General features: G+C 39.7%; 1 protein-coding gene across 1 annotated transcript in view; it reads left to right on the forward strand.

Moving 5' to 3' along the window:
• Positions 1 to 4,216: 4,216 nt before the first annotated feature.
• Positions 4,217 to 21,719, forward strand: part of DHX38 (DEAH-box helicase 38) — a gene marked incomplete in the record, with an annotated part of 1,902,786 nt that continues 1,885,283 nt past the window's right edge. Inside the window, 1 exon segment of the mRNA XM_044081902.1 lies at positions 4,217 to 4,481.

Raw genomic sequence — 21,719 nt, forward strand, 5'->3', positions numbered from 1 at the left:
TCAAAGATGACTGCAAACTGGGAGCCATTATTGAATCCACAAATTATATGGATACTCTACAAAATGGCCTTACAGAAACAGATGCTTGGTGCCAGAGCCATGGGCTCAAGCTCAATGACAAGAAATGTATAGTTATCCCTTTTTGGGTGAAAACATGTACCTGTGAGTTACCACATAGGTGGCAGTACACTAAACACCGAAAGTGTGATAAGAGACTTAGGGACACAGGTGGACAGTGGTCTCACCTTCGATAACCACATTGCCACAACAGTCAGGAAATACTTCTATGTGGCACACCTCATCATTAAGGGCTTTTCATCCAGAAAAAAGAAGGTCATTGTCCCATTGTACTCATCCCTCATTAGATCCATTATAGAATACAACGGCCTGTTTGGTATGTACCTCTCAAGACATATGGAACAACTGGAAAGGCCGCAGAAATACCTCACTAAAAGAATCACAGGCCTAAAGCAGATGCCGTATGCTGACCGCCTTAAAAATCTCCAGCTATACTCTGTCGCATATTGTCTACTTAGAGGCGATCTCTTTTTAGGTTGGGAGGGTGGCCTAATGGGTAAGGTGTTTGCCTTACAAACACAAGGTGCAGGGTTTGAGTCTCACAAGGGATAATTGGCTAGGCTTAAAATGGTTCGCAAGGGCAGTTAGCTTAGTACTAACCTATGAACATACAAGGCCATGTCAAACCCAGAGCTGTTGGACATGCTACACTTAAATAAATCCCAATCCCTCAGAGCCACACGCTCCAGGGATCTAAATCTTGTCATCACAATAAACAAAACATGCTGGAGGGATAGGTTCCTGACCCAGAGACTCCCCAGACTCTGGAATAGACTGCCCATACATGTTAAGCAAAGCGCCTCTTTGGCCATCTTCAAAAGGAACCTTGACGATTGGATGGGAGAAAGGAAATTCACCCCGGGGATCACTTCAGTCGCCCTGCTAGACAGGAGTCCAGGGAAGTAAATAGTGTGGGAAGAAATAGCCAGGAAATTGTTATGGCTAGGCTTGTATAGGCCCTAGGGCCGATAGCCTAGTACCAACCTATGAACCTAAGTTTGATGTGGACTTTTTTAATTGTTAGTGATATATGTTTGTCAAATTTTAGATGGTCATCTAATATTGCTCCTAGGAGTTTAGTTTGTTCCACTGGTTTGATTTTAGTACCATTGGAGGAGTGGATGGTGATAGGGGTTTGGTTATTTTTTGTTCTATTATTGCAGAAGACCATGAGGTTAGTTTTATTAGGGTTAAGAATGAGTCGATGGTTGGTGAGGTAGTTTTCTACATCTTGGAGAGATTTTTGTGTTTTTTCTTGTAGTTCTTGGTGTGACGGGGAAGAGCAGATAAGACGGGTGTATTGTATGATAGTGGTTAGTTGGGTGAAGGAACTGAGTTCATTGATGAATATGGTAATGAGGAGGGGCCGGAGGCTGGAGCCTTGGGGTACTCCTACAGAGATGGGTAAAAGGGGGCACAGTTTGTTCTCCCATTTGGTAGATTGCTGCCTGTTGGAGAGGTAGCTGTAAAACCAAGTTAGGGATGTTACACTAAGGTTGTAGGTTGCTAGATCTTTGAGCAGTATTTGGTGGGATATGGTATTGAAAACATTGGACATATTGAGAAAGACAGATGAGACAAGTAGACCATTGTTTCTGAGGAGGTTTACAGTGTTAGTGAAACTGAGTGCTGTGTTAGTACTATGTTTAGTTCTGAAGTCATGTTGGAAGTTGGATAAGAAATTGTTGTTAAGAAGATGGCTAAGGAGTTGCTGATTAATGCATTTTTCTAAGATTTTGGAAAGGGGGAGAGAATAACAATTGGTTGGTAGTCTGTGAGGTCTGTGGAGGGGCCACCTTTGTGTAGGGGATGACATGTGAGATCTTCCAAAGGAGAGGAACATATTGTTTGGATATGGAACAATTGATGATATGGAGCGATTGATTAAGATAGATATGGGTATGAGATGGATGGAGCAAATAGTCTTAAAAATTCACTGGGGAGCTGGTCTGCTACAAGACTACAGGGTTTTAATTTGTTTAGGAGATTTTTTATGTTGTTAGTTTGAATGGGTTTGAATGAGAATGAAGTTAGGTTATGTTTTGTTGAGGTGGGACATGAAAGGGGTAGGTTAGTGTTATTATTTATGAGGGAGATTATAGAATTTATAAAGTGAGTATTGACTTGAGATGCTATGGAGTCAGATGTGTTATTGGTGGATGGAGCAGGGGTAGTGGGTTTATCTGGTTTTAGGAGGCAATTGATACTATGTACTACATATTATGGCATATAGTATGGGGGGTTGTTGATGCTGTTGTTGACATGTTTGGAAGTAAGTTTTCTTGTCATACTTGATGTGTTTTTTTTTGGGGGGGGGGGCGGGCAGATTTCTCAGCTGTTGATATTGGGTGAGGTAGTCTTTGTTTTTGAATTTGTGATATTGTGACCAGCTCTATCCCTTTGTTTAAGTATCTGTTTAGTGTCCTTAGATAACCAGGGGAGTTATTTGGTTCAAACATGCATTTTTCTAGAGGGAGCGAGATTGTCAAGTATTTTGAGGAATGTGCTTTTAAAGTATTGCACATTGAGGTCTAAGTGGAAGAGTTTTAATGGTGACCAAGCACATTGTTGAAGTAGTGTATTAAATATAGCAGGGGATAAATTATTTTTGCTGCAGATGTTTCTAAATATGATGTTATTGGTTATGTGAAACTGTTTCCTAATTAGAAAGTTTGGGGAGTAGTCACTGAGGGTGTCTGGTAGGCAGCCTGTTTGACAAATTAGGTTGGGCCTGTTTGTAAGTATCCAGTCTAATACTGATTCTTTTTTAGAGTGTTTATCAATGTGTGTAGGAGAGTTTATAGTTTGAGAGAAACAGTAAAGGTTGATAAAATTGGAGGAGTTATTGGAGGAGCAGGTAAGCCAATCTAAGTTGAAATTGCCTAATACTACTGTTTCTTGGCTGAAATACTTTGAGGCCTAAGCAAGAAGGTTTTCTATGATGGATAGAAAATCCAGTAATGTGTTTGTGGATCAGAGTGGCTGGTCACTCCTGGTAGTGGAATGTCAAGCTTGAGATGTTTTGGTTAGGGGTCTCAGAAATGAATGGCAAAGATTGCCCAACCTGATCACAGTCTCTTTGGTCAGCTTCTGCTGCCCTCGGGGTCCTTATTTTTTTGGATAAATATAGGAAAGAACAGTTTGTGGGTTCCTTAAAAGGCAGAAATTTATGTGTGGAAGACATTTACTTCAGGGCTGTAAATGACTTTGGGTACCCCTAGAAAAGTTTGGCTCTTGTGGGTTGGGCACTGGGCAGCCTCATTTAGGAATGTTGACTTAGAATTACTTCCCAATGTCCAGGATTTGGGCTCAAAATTTTGGTCCATCCCACATATCCCCTCAAAAAAATTGGAAAAAAATCTGATGGATTATGCTGATAGATAATGACAAGTATTAGTTACCCATGTGTTTTACTTCAGAAAATACGTTAGTTCATGTTTTCTTTTTTGTCAACTTCTCAAGTTAACAGAGGTGATATTTTAACAAGCATCTCTGATTATTGCTGGATTTGGGTTGAGAGCTATGCGTTGACTGGTTGTATGTACAATTTTGCTCATTAAAGTCTGCCCCTCTTCCCACGACTCGAAAATTTTCATGCATTTAACAGATTTAATAAGCATACAACTGTGACCATTTGCCTCGTGGAAACAGTACATGCATATTAATGTTTTGGAGGATGAATGGGGTTTAAGGGAAGGCAGAAGTTGTCTGAGCTATGTAATGCCGGATTGCCGATGACTGCACAGAAGATTAAGGGAGATATATAATGTTTGTAATGTTGGTATAGTTTGTATTCATTTATATAATTGTATGACTCCCTATGTCACAAGTGGTACTTCAATACAGATGATTTATTGTATGTAAGGATCTATTAGAAAAGCAAGTCCGTGTTTATTTCCCATCGAAAAATATAAACTACCGAACAAAAATATTACACAATGTGTCACTTAAAACTTCTTCAGCCAACGTTACATAAAGGTACTGTTTAAGTAGTGCATGTATTCCTATTGCTTATAAGCAATGCTAGTAATACACGACAACACTTAAGCTCTGTTTCAATTAAACACATAAAAACAACGTAAAATGTTCTAACTCCACATTACTTCCCATAAGTCGCAGGATCAATACGCAATACATTCTTCCGTTCAGGTGACGTCTATTGACAAACTCGAAGGACTATGGGATCCCAATGGCAGCGTACTGTGGCTGCGGTTCGTAATCCCCATTACAATGGTATTTATCTTTTATGAAACTGAAAAGGCTGACAAAAAGTCTATGGGGGCATTTAGGAGATCGAAAGAAGAATCCTGACTTCAGATCACAAAGAAGTTTGGTGCGAGGCGAAGAGTACAGCACAATTTTTGTTGAGAGGCATTTGTAGTTGCACAGCAGCAGTAGTTAAGGTGAGAAGTACTTTCTGGCTGGAGGTGAGCCTGAAGAGTTTGAGGCAGACATCTCAGATGAATATCTTTTTTCCTTCCAGTTGCAGACTTGCTTTCGTGTGACACTTACTATTCAGAGTGTCTGATATCCTTGTCAGAAATAGCTTAAGTTTGGTAGATGCTATTCCTTCGTCGTTTTCCTTGTAAAATATCCTGGATTCTTAATTTTTTTATGTAGGAGTGGAAAGGTAACAGTGCACTGGTTAAGCAAAGTAGCTTGTGATTATACATTAATTATTTTCTAATTTCGTTATAATGATATGAACAGCATGCGTTTCATTTGTTCGTGATTTAATCGGAGCGTTTTCCTTCACCTTTTGTGGAAAAGCAGAGAAGCTGTCATTCTGCAGTATTTTAAATTGTACTTCAGTACTATACTTTTCAGAAAAGACAGTTTTATTTTGTAAACTTGTAATGATTTGACTACTGTTTTTAAACGATTTTGATTAATTTGTAAAGATTGAAACATTCCCCCCTTCTTTCTTTCTCCTGCAAGCCACTATCTCCATTTCCTACATCTCAGACACTCCTGTTTGTATGTTTTTACTTCTATTTTAGTAACAATGCACCTCATTCTTAACCCTATTTACTGTATCAGGTAACTCTCACCTATATCTTACATCCATTTATCAGATAACTTTCACCTACGTTTTACAATCCACTTATCTTGTCCCCTCCCCATGGTTCTCTGACTAGATTCCATGCTATATGTAAGACTTGCCTACATACTAATCCTTCCTTACGTTTTCTCCTATATGTTATCACCCAACTATTACCATACATGTATTTTAAGATTATCAGTGTGTCTTTTCTAACAATGTTTAAGATGAGTAATATTTTCTTTGTATATTTTAGTTTATGTCTATATTTCTCATTGGTAACTAATTGTAATCTCTGTATCTGGAGCTTTTCTCCTTGGTGAAAAAGGGCACCTACCCAGCCAGACTAACCCAGTTAACAAATGGCAAATAAATAAATACATTTTAGTACGTCCATGCCGATTGAGCTGTGATAAGTGAATTATGCATACTTCTCAACTGTCCAGATTTTTGCCTCATATTTTTGGTTTGTTGCTCATAAAGCTGTGTTGTTTGGCAAATCACTGACATCACTGAGGACTGAAGTCAGAAAATAATGACAGACATACGAGTTTCAGACTTTGTCCTTCAGAAAATTCATGCTAATGCAAAACCTGTCATTATGTATACTTGTTTATAAGAGAGTGCCTGTGAAGTTGTCTAAATACTTATCTCAAAGTGTGTGTGTTGTGTCAGCTACTTGGGCAGGGACATGAAGCACTGGTTGGACAGAGAGGGTACTGGAGGTTCTAGCTTGCCCAGTTAGGCTGAGACCTGGACCCTATAGCTGTGCCAGTGGGGAGTCTTATTGGGGACCTGGAGAACAAGGGAGCAACCAGCCCCAGACTGGCTGTGATCTCTGTGTGCACTTAAGGTAAATTGTACTTTACTGTGTGTATTAGTTTTCCTTTCCTCTCCTAGGAGATGACCTCCCTGGTGTTAGTGGTGAGGATTGAAGCTCCTTGATTGCTGGGCCAGGGCACAGTAGTCACAAGTGGTTTATAATTTATATTGTTTATAATTGTTTGTAAGAGCAATGTTTAAAAAGTGTCCCTATTTTTGGTCCTTTGTCCCTCATTATTTGTGGCTTTATCCAGATTTTTGCTGTAAAAGTTTGAGAGGTATAGAATTATGTCATGCATTTGTTTGTGTTATGCTCGTTTACACATAGAAGTTACAAGTCTTTTAATTAAAAGGTGTTAATGGATTAGGATTTTTGAACTTGGGTGATTATCTTTGTAAAAATTACTATGAAGAAATTGCACTGAATGTTAAGAAATGTTTGCTTAGTCAAACAGTGGAAGGTGTGAGCCATTAAAATAATTTAAATTTTGCGAGATGCTTTCATCATTTCATGCTGTTGTCCAGATGAGCTGACAGAATACTTTTGTAGGTGTGACTGAATTACACTTTTGTGCTGTTGTTTGTTTTCTACATACTGTAGTTTCCACTGAAGAGCTGCAGATCAGTACCATCTAAACTGTTTTTCTTTGAGTTTTTTATACATATTAATGTGTTTGTGTGTATATGTGTGTGTTTATATATATATATATATATATATATATATAATATTGTGGTTCTGTACCATAAGATCAAAAGTTCAAAAGAAGGAAAATCAAAATATCTAAAACTCAACATACTGAAAGCATTTTTAATGCAGGGGGTGCAAGCCCTCCTCAGCCTCTGCTAATTTTATATACCAACTCTGAGGTTGCACAACATTGGAGAAAACCAAAATATCTGACACGGGAATTTGCCCTTTTAGTCTTTTGAACTTTAGATCTTCTGGCATAGACCCATATATATATATATATATATATATATATATATATATATATATATATGGTTTTATTGTGTGTGATTGAGCTAATTTAATGCTGAATTGAAAACGCAGACAAATGTTTGAACATACATAATACTGAAAGCAAAAAATATTGAATTAATAATATCAAGAAAAGAAGACACTTTTTTTCTGCTGATATTAACACTAACAGTCCTCCATAACAGTAGCCTGAAGTTTGGGTTAGGGTTAGCACCTTTTCCTAAGGTTGCCCCAGTTGCACCAAAATCATATGGATAACCCCTAGCTAGGAACATGTTGAAAACATTTTGTGTTTCTTAAATATACCAATCATCTTTCATCTAAAAATCTTAAATACAATTTTCTTCATGTTGAACATCCTACTATACCTATAGCTTTTGGTATACCGAAAACACACAAGAGTTTAATCGACCCCCCATTTAGACTTATCATTTCTGGACACAACAGTATCACATATCCCCTTGGCATTTTTATTGACTGGATGGTCAGTAAAGCAATGGCCCCCATAGATCATATATTAATTGATTCCTGGGATTTCTTGAGAAAGGTGAAGAATGACTTTTTTTTAGTAATGAGGTTTGTTTCTCGACGGTGGATGTAGTTGATCTTTTTACATGCATTCCACATGATGTTGGTTTGGAATTTTTTCAAGAAGTTCTAGTAGCTAAAACCAATTTAAGTGGAAGTATGATTAATTTTATTTTGGAAATGATGGAGAATGTTCTGAAAAACTACTTTTTTACCTTTGGGGTGGAATTTTATAGACAAGTAAAAGGAGTAGCAATGGGCAATAGTTGTGCCCCCATATTTGCTAACCTTGTCCTGTATCAGTGGGAAAAGTATTATATTTTCAATTCTTGTAATAAAGATGATTGGTATCTTTATTTAAGATTTTTAGATGACCTATTTATTTTATGGAAAAATGGAGGGTCATGTGATAAATTTCTTGAATATATTAATGGATCCTGTGAATATTTTAAATTTACTGGCACCAGTAACGACAAACAGGTTAATTTTTTAGATGTGAATTTAACTAAGGACACTATTATTAAAGGTTTTCAATCTCGGGTCTTTAGGAAACCCACTTTTTCTAATAATTACCTGGAATTCACTAGTAACCACCCCCTATTTATGAAAAGAAATATTGTGAAGGGCCAGATGGTTAAGGTGGTTAGAATGTGTTCTAGCTTTAGCTTTGTGGAAGATGAAACACAAAAGGTTTTCGACATGTTCCTAGCTAGGGGTTATCGATTTTTTTAACCCGTATTAGGGACCAGGTCACTTGTGAATGGAATCTTAGATATAAACTCCTATTAGGGGCAACTTATGAAATTATAAACAAAAATCAACAAGAAGGGAAACATTTTTCCCAGGCTATGGTATTAACATATGGTGAAACTTCAGGCTTTGTTAAAAACATTATTAAAAATAATTGGGCTATGTTCAAGGGTAACAAAGATTTGTGGTCAGTTATTGGCGCCGAACCCTTGTTTACTTATAGGGTCAATAGCAATTTGAAATATGTATTGGAGAATAGACACCCTGTAAAGAATAATAATAAAAAGAAAGGGACAATTAGATGTGGGGCCTGTGATTATTGTAACCATATTATTGAAGTCCCTAGCATAAAATTGGGTACCTATGAAATAGAAGTGGTCTTTTCCCCAGGGTCGTGTACAACCACAGGTGTTGTCTATATGGCTAGATGTAAAGACTGTGGTTATTTTTATATAGAGAAGACAGAAAGGAGGTTAAATTGAAGGATTTATGAACATTGTTATAGTATTTCCAAAAAAGATGAAAAAAATGCATTATATAAGCATATCCACATAAACCCTTCCCACTCCTTCAAATTTGGCATTTTAGAGGTGGTTAGCATGGATTTTAGAGGGGGGGGATTGGACTAATAAATTACTAAGAGCAGAAGCTAGGTGGCAATTAAAGCTTAATGCCACAGAGGCTCCAGGTATTAATGATTTTATTAGTATTAAGCCCGAACTAAGGTTTAGGGCTACAAAATTATGAAATACTGTTCTTATACTCATTTTCCTTCTCCACTTACAGTTTTACAAACAGTTTTACAAATATTTTTAAACACTTTTGTGTCGAATGTGTTTTATTTGCATTTTTGCACATTTTTAAATTATATTATTATGTTTCTGTACTCTTTTATATACATTTTGATACATTGCCACTTTAAATGTTAAATAAGGCTTAATTGAATTAATTATTTATGGTTATATAAGAAAATGTTACTATGATGCTTTGTTCTGATGAAGTCATTTGACGAAAGCGCTTGACTGACTGTGGATTTATTTTCTTGTGGACCTTTTCATTAAACTGTGTTTTGGGATGGAGTACTTCGGCTCCAGAGTGGATTTTTTCATTTATTATTCCCACTACACAAGACAAACTCAGACACACAGATGTGCACAAACACACACTAACAGCGCTAAGTCAATCTACTTTCCTAACCCTTACCTTAAAATACACACACTTGCGCACACACAAAACCTGTCCGATCACCTATTCTTGACCCTAACCCTGACTCTCACACACATGCACAAATCTGGACATGGAGAAGCTCAAGCTCATTGTCTGTTTTCCTAGTCTTGAGATGAGTTTTTTTGTTACAGATTGAAACATCTTCACCTTTGGTCCCTGCCTTTGCCGTAGTCTGCCTGACTGTGTGGAAGGCATTGCAGCACTGCACTGCCAGGTTGCACTCCATGGCTTTAAACCATGTCTCCGTAGCTACACAGATGTCCTTATTTACCCGGGTAGGGTTTCTTGTTTAGACACAGCAACTTCTGGTTCCCTTGGGTTACTTTTGCTATGTTGGAAGGTTTGTCAGTTTGGCATTACCCAAAAACATCACTATGGGTGAAGACAGTGTTTTAGTCAGTTTGTAAAAGCTTAGAGGGGACAGGTGTAGGCCATTCTTGGTAAAGAAACATGGTTTGTTGACCATATTCTCCCATGCTGACAAATACTGTACTCCTTGGAGTGACACCAGAAACACCAGCAGTTATTGATGCTTGTATTGTGGCATCATTCTTGGTGAAGGTAGAATGTCAGTGCTAGGCACATACCAGCATGGGACACGTAATGAGAGGGCTCCCTATTGTCTCTCTTCATAGAGTTCATGGAGGTACGTCTCTGGTCATTTACACCCACATGGAGTGTGACTAAGTCATGCTAGTACTTGTGGTCTACTGACTTCATTGAGTGGGTGATTTGGTGGATTTTAGCCTCTGATAGAAAACTGACCATGATTTTCTCCATATTCAGCCTGGTGAGTGGTATATCTTATGTCTCATAATGGAGGCTGCTATGGTTATAATATTGGGTAATGTTTTGGCTTGCCTTATGGGGTTAGTAGTTGAGGCTCCAAAAGGTTTGGCTGTATGTGTTTGGTGTTATTTTGGTGGAGTGCTTTTGTTGTTGCTGATGATTCGTTTTGTAAGATGAATATCTATGAGATCTTCTGCATATTTTGGTCTGTGTGTCAGGTCATACTGTGCGTGGTGGGTGCAATGCTTATGCTATCATCGACCTGACTGTTATTTTGAGTGTTTTTGTGTGAGACTCTTTCCTACACTGACATTATGTACTTGCATTTCTTGCATACTGTATCTGTTTCTGTAAGGTTTAGTTGGATTGTCTGTGAACACGAGACAATCAGTGTATTATCTTAGGATGCCAATTTCTACCAAGCTGGTGGTGGCAATATTGGGAAAGTACCAGCCATGGTGTCAGGTCTTTCTCAGGTGAACTACAAAGGCTTGGTACTGCAGACTAACTTCAGTGTTGGGAAGATAGAAAGGACAACTAGGCTATGACCCTTTTTTTCAATTATAAAGGAATTCCCAATACTATTTTAGCATGTCCAAAGGTCAGTTGTCAATCTTCTCTCCGGTCCAGCTGGTGAACTTGGGAATCTTGAGGCAATGTTACAACTGCCTCATGTACACAGACAACCCTCTCCTCCTCCCAACAAATTCCAACACATGTGAGAGATGCAACCATATAGCCAAACTGGAGGCTAAGCTCTCTCAACTCAGTACTGGCGTAACCAGTCAGGAGGAGAAGGAAACCACACTCACTACAATTCCAGTCTCACATAGACCTACCACGACGGCAAACCAAACACATAAACACACAAAAACATACTTGGAGGCTCTAAATAAAAATCTGCCTAAGCAGCAGAGACCTTCAAAGCAGACACCCAAGCATCCGCTACCCCAAAACAAAACACGTGCAACACATAGCTCACAAAGCCAGTGTGCCGAACAGTCACAGCCCTTAAGGCTAAACAACACACCTGATACACTTTTAATAGGTGACTCTATCTTCAGGCACACTGACGTCCCGCCCACCAGGCTGAACAAGGAGAAGGTCACGGTGAGCTGCATGTCGGGCGTTAGGATCCACCACATAACACAAGCACTCAGGTCACTCCAAGGCAAGTACAAATATGACTCAGTCATTGTCCATGCTGGTGTGAATGACCTGAGACGTACCTCCCTGGACTACATGAAAAGAGACATAGAGGAGCTCTCTGAGCATGTAGCCCAGGCCGGTATGACCCTGACCTTGAGTAGCATCTTACCCTCACCAAGAATGATGCCACAGTATGAAGACAAGATTATCAATTTCAACAATTGGCTTAAGTATTGGTGTCATTCAAAGGGGATCCAATGCCTGTCAGCCTGGGATGACATGCTCGACAAGCCACGATGCTTCGCTAGGGACGTCTTGCACCTGTCACCCCTGGGCTTTCGGATATTGGCAAAGGCTCTTGCTACCCCCATAGTGCCTTTTTTAGGCAAGGCTCAAAAGACAAACCCACTTCCATAGGTATCACAAGGGATAAGAAACTAAGAGTAATGCTACAGAAGTCTAAACCTCAAGATGCACGCACTTGAAACTCTCCTTAGCATGGAGAGCATCGATATCTGTGCAGTAACAGAAACCTGGTTCAAGGCTCTCGAGAGCACCCCAGCATTACCAGGTTATACCTCATACCATGCTTTTCGGCCCCAAAACTTGGACCGAACCACAAAAGGAGGGGGAGTATCAATATTCGTCAAAGATACCCACACCTCCAGGTTGGTGGCACAGCACGAAGCATCAGAGACTATCCATGTGCAACTAACAGTGTGTAAAACTGCCTTCCAGTTTATAGCCTGCTAACAGACCACCCTCCCAAACCCAGGAACCCCACTCGGCTTTCCTGAGAACACTGGAAAATATGAAGGTCTCGCCAAACACCATTATATTGGGTGACTTCAACTACCCAACCATAGACTGGGAGCATTACTCTAGCTCCAACACCCTAGCCCAAAGGTTCCTAGAATTTATAAATTCAAATGCTATGGAACAACTTGTTACCACTCCCACAAGAGGTGAAAACATACTGGACCTGATCATCACCAACATGGGGACTCTATGCTCCAGACCAGAAGTGTATCCCTCACTGGTAAGATCAGACCATAAACTAATCTCACTGGATATTCACATCCTGACCCCACCCCATGCCCAGAAAACCACAGTGAAAAACTTCTCTAAAGCAAATTTCACACTCCTCAAAACCGAGGTGGAATCCTTCAAAGCCCCCGGGCCTGTGGATAATACGTCTCAGACCACAAAATCCTTTTATAAACGCATTCTATGAACACCTTCAGGAATGCATGGATCATGCAATCCCAAATAAAACCAAGACCCAATCCTCCAAAGGCAGACGTCCTGTCTGGTGGACCCCAGCCATAAACAAACTATACAATAGAAGGAGGAAGCTACTACATGACAGAGCAAAATCCCAAAAAGGGAAGGCATCTCTGATCAGTATTAGCAAAAAACTACGGGCACTCATAAAATCGTCTAAGGCCAGCTTTGATAGAAAAATTGCACAGGATATTAAGGATAATCACAAGGCTTTCTTTAGTTATGTTAGGAACCTGGGTGGGAATTCCCAGATATGCTCAGAATTAGTCCAAAATGACAAAAAATACACCGAACCCACAGACATTGCCAACATCCTAGCTGACAGGTTCAACGCAAACCCCCCCCCCCCACCACCAACAGGGCTAATATCGATCCCAGCAGAGTGCTGCCCCCCTGACATCTCAGATGCTCAGGTAAGAGCTGCCCTCTCCAAAGCAAGAAACACAGCATCAATGGGACCAGACAGTGTCCTGGGCTGTGTCCTACATGAACTCCAAGAAGAGCTAAACCCAAACCTAAAACTACTGTTCAATCTCAGCCTTACTACAGGATATGTACCCAAAGAGTGGCATACAGCAACAGTGGTCCCTCTCCACAAAGGTGGTGCCTCAACGGATCGCCCCATAAGTCTCACTAGCTTGGTCTGCAAAGCTATGGAAAGGATCATCATGGACCTTATAAATAAAGATATTGGGGACCTACAGACACTAGATCCTACCCAGTTCAGCTTTGTTAAGGGCAGATCCTGCCTCTTAAACCTGGTCGATTTCTTTGAAACAGTCACCAAGGCCATTGACAAGGGGAAGGTGGTCCACACAGCCTACCTGGACCTCGCAAAAGCCTTCGATACAATACCCCACTCGGGCATTATAGATAAGCTCACCAGCTTAAATATAAACCCCTATGTCACTAGATGGGTTGCAAACTGGCTCAAGGACAGAACCCACATGGTTAGAATAGCTGGAGCCATGTCAGACTCCAAACCAGTTGCAAGTGGCGTCCCACAAGGCTCAGTCCTGGGACCTCTCTTGTTCGGTATATATTTCTCGGAGGTACAGGCCAACATGGAAGGACTGTGGCTGACCAAGTTCGCAGATGACTGCAAACTGGGCGCCATAATAGACTCTCCAGCCGACACAAGCATCCTCCAAAAGGGCCTCATAGAAACAGACAACTGGTGCCAGAGCCATGGCGTCAAGCTAAACGCCAGAAAGTGTATAGTCAACCCCTTTGGCAAAAACAAAGTGCCCACAAATTACCACATAGGTGATAATCCATTAAGTACAGAAGAAGTAATTAGGGACCTGGGGACCCAAGTTGATAGCAATCTCTCATTTGACAACCACGTGGCCAAAGTGGTTAGAAAAACATTTTATATAGCCCACCTAATCATGAAGGGATTCACATCTAGATCAGGGGAGGTCATCGTGCCTCTTTACTCATCCCTCATCAGGCCCATAATGCCCCTTTTGGGATGTACCTTACCAGACACCTGCAGCAACTGGAAAGACCCCAAAAGTACCTCACCAAGAGGATCAAGGGGCTCAAACAGATGCCGTATGCTGCCCATTTAAAGAAACTCCAGCTCTACTCAGTGGCATACTGCCTGCTCTGAGGCGATCTGTGCCTGACGTATAAAGCCATGTCCAACCCGGAATTAATGGACATGCTGCACCTCAGAAAATACAAATCCCATCAAGCTACGCGCTCGAGGGACTTAAACCTCAGCACTGAAATAAATAGGACATGCTGGAGGCGACAGATTCATAACCCAGAGTCTCCCTTCACTCTGGAATAAAATCCCAGTCCAGGTTAGGCAGAGTCCCTCATTGACTCTCTTCAAGAGGAATCTTGATGAGTGTATGGGAGATCGTAGGTTTACCCCGGGTATCACTTCTGTGTCACTGTTAGACAGAGGCACAGTATACTAACCTCGAAAAAGGGCATAGCAAAATTAATTTAAAATGGGTGGCGAAAGCCATACACACTCTGGCTAGGCTTATAAATGCCCTAGGGCAGATCTAGTATGAACCTATGTATGACTGAATTTGAGCGGTAGTGCTCCTCGGCCCACAGATTTGTTGCTGTTTGTGCAACTGAATACTGGGGAAAGTTACAGGAAAAAAATTAGTTTCCAGTTGTGTTCGTCCTGACAAGGCTCTGCTAAACACCACAGCACAATGAGCAGACAAATTTAAAGACTCAAAGAAAAGTAACTAAACCAACTAAAAAGCCCTCTGGCCAATGGAATTATCTCACTTTAAGCCCCTCTCTGTGTTTCCACGCTGAACTGGCTCCAATAAAGGCTGTCCCTTCCACAAATCCTCTCTTCAGAGGAATGACAAGTAAAAACAATTCACCCCAGGCTTTGGTGAATGTACAAAAACGAAGTTTATTAACTCACACAACCATAAGTAAAAAATAACACCAACAGAAAAACGTGACAGAATTAAGCGTTTTCATCTCCCATTCGGGAGACTTTATCAGAATCACGTTCTGAAAGTTTCCTCTTCATTTATATAGTTGTTGTACAAAATAACACAATTTTATTGGCCTACAACATAATTACTACCATTATTGATCTGCAGTGGTGCAGCAGTAGCGTTGTTGCCTCACAGCAAGAGGTTCTCCCGTTCGATTCTTGGCTGGAGTGTGGGGAGTGCCTATGTCCTCCCTGCGGTTGGGTGGTCGTTCGAAAGACATGCGTAAATGTCGATGAAGGTTGGATGTCGAGCTGGCACCTCTGCATTTGTGAAAATCTATGGCCAATCATTAGCGGACCGGAGTTCTGCTGTGGCGACCCCTAACTAGGAAAAGCCGAAAGACAAACAACAACATTAACTGTTAAAGTACTGGTGTTACCAATAACACTCTAAAGTGCAAGTCATCCCATTTTGTATAAGACCCATTAATAATAACTTGTATGTATAAATGTATTATAAACACTGTATATTAAAACAAATTACACTATTACCCAAGACAGCTATATTCAAAATATAAGGGTACCTAAAAGAGAAATATAATGCCCTGTAACAAATGTCCGCACCAATGAAACCTATTCTATGTTGATTCCTAAATATAAATATATAGTTATAAATGTGTACAGTAAAATTTGTTTGTGGAAAAACGTATAAATATTAAAATTGTATATAAATAAATAATATTGTATATTTATAAAAATGTGTGTGTGTATATATATGTGTGTGTGTGTGTGTGTGTGTGTGTGTGTGTGTGTGTGTGTGTATATATATATATATATATATATATATATATATATATATATATATAAGCATTGTGTATGATTGAGAAAATAATTAATATATTGTATATAAAAATATGTAAGCATTGTGTGTGATTGAGAAAATAATTAATATATTGTATATTAATACACTCCGGTGTGTATATGTGTGTTTTGCCCACGCCAGCCATCTCAAGGGTTTTCCCTTTTTGGGTTGGATGCTAATAGTTTAAAGGCAGGAGTAATGGAAATATGATCATTCAACCCAGGACTATTGCACGCATCCAATCTCAATTGCCAGATCATTTCCCTAAATTCTAAACGGGTCTCCCAATCTTCCCCTCTCTCATCATGTAAGGGAATGCCTATAAAGAGCATTGTTCTCATTCTTCCTGTTAATGTCATACAAATGTTCATATATCCATAACCTCAAGTTCCGCTCTGTCTTCCCTACATAATATGCCCCACATGCTGTACAATATGCTAGGTAAACTACCCCTTTTTTGTAACAACTGGTATACTTTTTAGTGTAAATCTTGAAGGAAATATTAGGTATGTCTAAATCCTTAATACCGGCTATAAAGGGACATTGGGAGCACCTGCCACACTTAAAGGTGCCAAATTTTTGACATGCCCCTTCCCCATTTGGTCCCATTTTCTTTTCAAGTATATTCTTCAAATTATTGTTTTTCTTGAAACTGTATTTCAGTGGTTTCTGAAAACATTCCACCTTGGTGGGCATCCTGCTAAACATATTCTAGGTGTTAATACATTTTTTTACCCAACCAATGTGAGCATGATGTGTCAGTGTCAGATATGGTCGTAGTGGAGTAACTTGTTCTGTCCCATTCAAACTTTTTTGTAACTACTATGTATATCCCCACTAGTCAACAGGGGCAGGTACTTACTTCCCCATCCTTCCATTATATTGTTTTTGATGGGGTTAATGAGATGGTCCGGGTACCCCCTTTCACCAAATAAAGTGTGTACATACTCAATTTCATTGATAAGGTCTGTTTTATCTGAGGTCATTCTCGCGACCCTAACCATTTGCCCGTTGACAGTATTACGTTTAAGTGTGTAGGGATGGTCACTATCATAGTGCAGGCACAAGTTGGAAAAACATTATTTTCTGTATATTCTCTACCTAAATACTCTATTAGGGTGGTCTTTGGTTAACGTATCATCAAGATAGTGGGTTTCATCTAAACCAACTTCGTGTGTAAACCGTAAAAACCCAGTCTTTTGGTTCAAGTACTCCATAAATCGTGGAATAAGTTCTTGGGCTCCCTGCCATAAAATGAATATATCATCTAAAAAGTCTATAGTAACCAAGGATATATTTATTGAATTGAGCATTAAATATACAGTGTTTTTCCCAGTGTAACATTATAATGTTTACATAGATGGGGGCACAGGAAGACCCCATGGCAACCCCGTCCAGTTGGTGGTAAAGCTCACCTTGAAAATAAATGTAGTTATACTTCAACACCATTTTCATGTTTTCTAGGACTAACCTAAACTCGTCCCGTTGTCAGGAACCCAGATTCCACCAGCATCTCCTCAAACCATACCAGCCCTTTGGAATGGGGTATCAAAGAAAACAAATCTTTTTACATCTATAGTTAGAAAAATTATCTTGTCTTTATATTCGGTGGTTCCAATTTTGTTAAGAAAATCCCATGAATCAATGAGAATATGAGGGTATAGAGAATAGAACCTTTTTAATTTTGTATCCACATAGATGGCAAGTGGTTGCGTCTTAGAACCCTGTGACGTGACAGTGGGTCTTGGGGGTGGATTTTCAATCCTCTTGTGTATTTTAGGGATCCCAGAAATCGTCGGAATAACTGGCTTTGATACCCTAACCAACTGATGTAACTGCATGTCTATCAACCCTTGTAATAAATTGTCCTCTAGGGAAATGTCAATCTTCCTATAAGAAATATTAAGTTTGTTTCTAGATACCACAACGTACCTATTGTCTGAATTCAGTATGACCAACATTTTGGCCGTATGGTCCCATTGTTCCATTAAAACTACCCCACCCCTTTTGTCTGGTTTCATAACTCGTATTCTCTCGTTGGCACTCTGGTCCTTAAGTAATTTCCTTTCTTGAACAGTTAAGTTAAAACAACTTCTTCTTCTTTCAGCTTTTCCCGGTTAGGGGTTGCTACAGCATATCACCTGTCCGCTCATGATTGGCAGTGGAGTTTTACAGTGTCGAGTTGCCAGCTCGGTGCCCAACCTTCCACAGAAAGCACACACATGCACACACTTCTCTTTGTCAGCTGAATATTTTTTGTCTGGTTTACCCTGCCCTTAAATATGTAGTCCAAATTTAGTTTCCTAATAAAAAGTTTCACATCCAAAATGATATCCTCTATTCTTGGTTCCTTAACCGGGACAAAGGTAAAACCTTTTGAAAAAAGGGAGAAATAACTTTCATTAATGGGTAAATCCGTATAATTGTATATACTGAAATTCTTTTGTGTATAAATTATAGTCTTCCCTAAGTTGTTATTCTCAATAACCAAACCAAAATTCCTATTGGTGTTAAGGGCCATTTCGGACTCATCCCTAATAGTGTTGTTGCAACAAATATCATTGTTGCCACAATGTGAGGGGGAAAAAACCCATGGTTTGCATTATGTTCTGTACCTCGGATTCCCATAATGGTATGGATGGTGGTTCCTGGGCACTTCCACATATGAAGGTTGGTGTATTAAATTCCTTATTCTCTCTGACCTCCTGGGCCCTTCCACCCCTAAAGGGCTACCCATCCTATTTTTTGTTCTGTCATATTCCTGATAATGAGCATTGTTATCAATATGTGTGGTATTTCCCCCCACCCTCATATGTTCTTTCTCAACCCAAAGTCCATGGTTAAAGCTCTCATTATTTCTAACATAAAATCTTTTGTTCTCCCCACCCCCATTAAAATTGATGCGACTATCACAATAGTAGGCTGTACCCTGCTCGAATTCCTGCAGGTCTCTTTCCAGTTTGTGAACCTTCCTTTTATGATTTTTGTACATTAAATTATCCACATCTTGTAGTACCCTCTAGTAGTCTTTCCTGTATTCAACACCACTAAATAGTAAATCATCACTAATTTCTTGGTTCAGTGTGTCAATATTCCTCATACACTGTTCCATAATAGTTTCATTATTATTAATCATAGCTTTGTATTCAGATACCACATTCATTTAAAATAGTCATTACAGTTTTATAAAAATCCGAATCCTTGATCGTGTTATTGGGGAATTTAAGTCTCAGTCCTTTGGGCACAATGTTTTGATCAATACATCGTTTTAAGTACCAATTATCCAAAGCTAGGGATTTGTATTTTGAAAGATAGGTTTTAAGTGTCTTACATTTGTCCTTGTAGGTAGAGGTGGTCTTTCGTTTTTTACTGTCCTCAGTTCCCGTTTGTAAAAATGACTTATTTAACCACTGGTGAAAGTCCATGCTGGCATATTCATCCAGATACTTGGTTCTCTTATCGCCTTCGTTCTCTTTGTTAGAAATCCTCTGTGAACACAAATTTGAGCCGCCACTGATTTGCGAACTCGCCAGGGCTCCCTTGTTTCCTCCTGGATGTACAGGGCCTCTCCTCCTCAGCGTCTGATGTCATCACGGCCTCTGACGTCTGTTGGGGACTACTCTGTGCACAGGGGGGTATAAAACCATGTCCGGATGTCAAAGTATTAGCCTGTGAATGGCTCTGGATAACGCTAATAAGTTCGCTTAACAGCAGACTGTTTTCCATGTCTCTGGGGGACTCCTCGGCTGCCAGTAGATACACACAGCTAGTAATCCAAAGATGAAGCACCAAACGGTACAAAAAAACACAATTCCACTCAGAACTGGCTCCAATAAAGGCTGTCCCTTCCACAAATCCGCTCTTCAGAGGAATGATACGTAAAAGCAATTCACCCCAGGCCTTGGTGAATGTTCAAAAATGAAGTTTATTAACTCACACAACCATAAGTAAAAAAATAAAACCAAGAACATGATTCTGATGAAGTCTCCTGAATGGGATATGAAAGCGCTTAATTCTGTCATGTTTTTCAATTGGTTTTATTTTTTACTTATGGTTGTGTGAGTTAATAAACTTCGTTTCTGTACATTCACCAAGGCCTCAAATATGTTTTATATCATTCCTCTGAAAGAAGATTTAAAGGACAGCTTTAAGAACCTGAACCGGTCAGTGAATTGTGATTTTGTACCGCTTGGTGCTTTGCCTCTCTTTGTGTTTCCCAACTAGGACAGACCAAACTACCTTTCTACTGGAACTAGATTTGTAGTCCCAGTCTTTTTATATGTAAAAGCACAGTTTAGTTAACTGAAAAATTACAAGAAACAAATCAAACAAGTAATTACAACAAATAATTATAATTTCCAGGTGATTCTAAGGCAGCCAAGCCACGAATGTTGAACACACACTTTAAGGTGATTTCAAAACAGACTAGCAGCAGTTAGTCCAAGGAAAAGCAGATACACTTTTTAAAGTGATGAAATGCAGAAAACTCCAATACAATAATTTGAAAATGCAGCCCCAGTCTTCAGAAATAACTTAGAAAAGTGCAACATTTCAATTTAAAGTACTTGTCTATACCCTGGATGGTACCAGAAGCAAGCCATTCATTCTGAGAACACGGGTGTAGATGCCAAGAGTTTGAGATCTGTGGAAATGAACTAAGAGCTGAGGAGATGCACCAAATTTATGGATTCAAAGAAAAGTGACTAAACCAGCTAAAAATACTTCCAGCCAAATTTAACTTAGTCTCCCTGTGTGTTTCCCAACTCGGACAGACCATGCTACTTTTCTATAGCCACTAGATCTACGGTCCTTGTCTTCTTATTATGAAAACACATTTTAGTTAGCCAAAAATAAAAAGGTGGTACCAGCATCAAAACAAAAAATGAATTGCAAGAAATTACAAGACAATGCAAAGGCAGATAAGTCAGCAATGAGGAGCACACACTTTAAGGCAATTTCAAAGCACACTGACAGTCTGAGGAGGGTCTTCCCAGTTTCATCTGACAGTACCCAGTAAGATGAGGAGAGGAGGTGAGTTTGGGAGGAGCTTCCAAGACCAGATATACATTCGAGGCAGAAAGCTCAGCAGCTTTCAATTTTAAAAGCACAACAGGAAAAGGATGGGTGAGAAACAACCGAACTGATAAGTGTACTTTCCTGGATGCAAAATTATGTCAAAATGATTTATTTCCAAACTTCCAAGCACCCAGTGACTAAGTTGGCTGACTGCTTTTGTGATATACCAGGAGTCTGGAAAAGGCTTAAACCCCACTCCCACTAGATTTAATTACCACAAGCTCTAGTTAAACTTGCACAGCTGGTCAAAGCTGCTTTTTGTTCTAAGTTTGAAAAGTGACTAAAACACAATTAGACGAGCAATGCTGATACTTCACCTAAGAGCTCAGAAAAATAACAATGGATACTTTAAAACCCAAATCAATTTTTAACTGTAGCTTCAGATTTGGAAGAGTGTGTAAAAATGCAATAAAATGAGAGTCCACTCAGAAAAAAGCATAGCACAGAACCAACTTGCAAAGCACTGCAGACTATAAATGAGCACCTGTGTGACGCCCGTGCCCTGGCCCAGCAATCAAGGAGCCTCAGTCCTCACCACTAACACCAGTGAGAGGGGCGTCTCATATAGGAGGAAAGGATAACAAATACACACAGTAAAGTGCAATTTCTCTTTAAGAGCACACCGAGATCCCAGTCAGTTTGGGGCTGAGCGCTCCCTTGCTGTTCAGGTCCCCATTAAGACTCCCCACTGGCAGAGTTATAGGGTCCAGAT

Source organism: Protopterus annectens, chromosome 8.part1 (genome assembly GCF_019279795.1).
Source record: "Protopterus annectens isolate FY-2018-M chromosome 8.part1, PAN1.0, whole genome shotgun sequence".
NCBI lineage: Eukaryota > Metazoa > Chordata > Ceratodontiformes > Protopteridae > Protopterus > Protopterus annectens.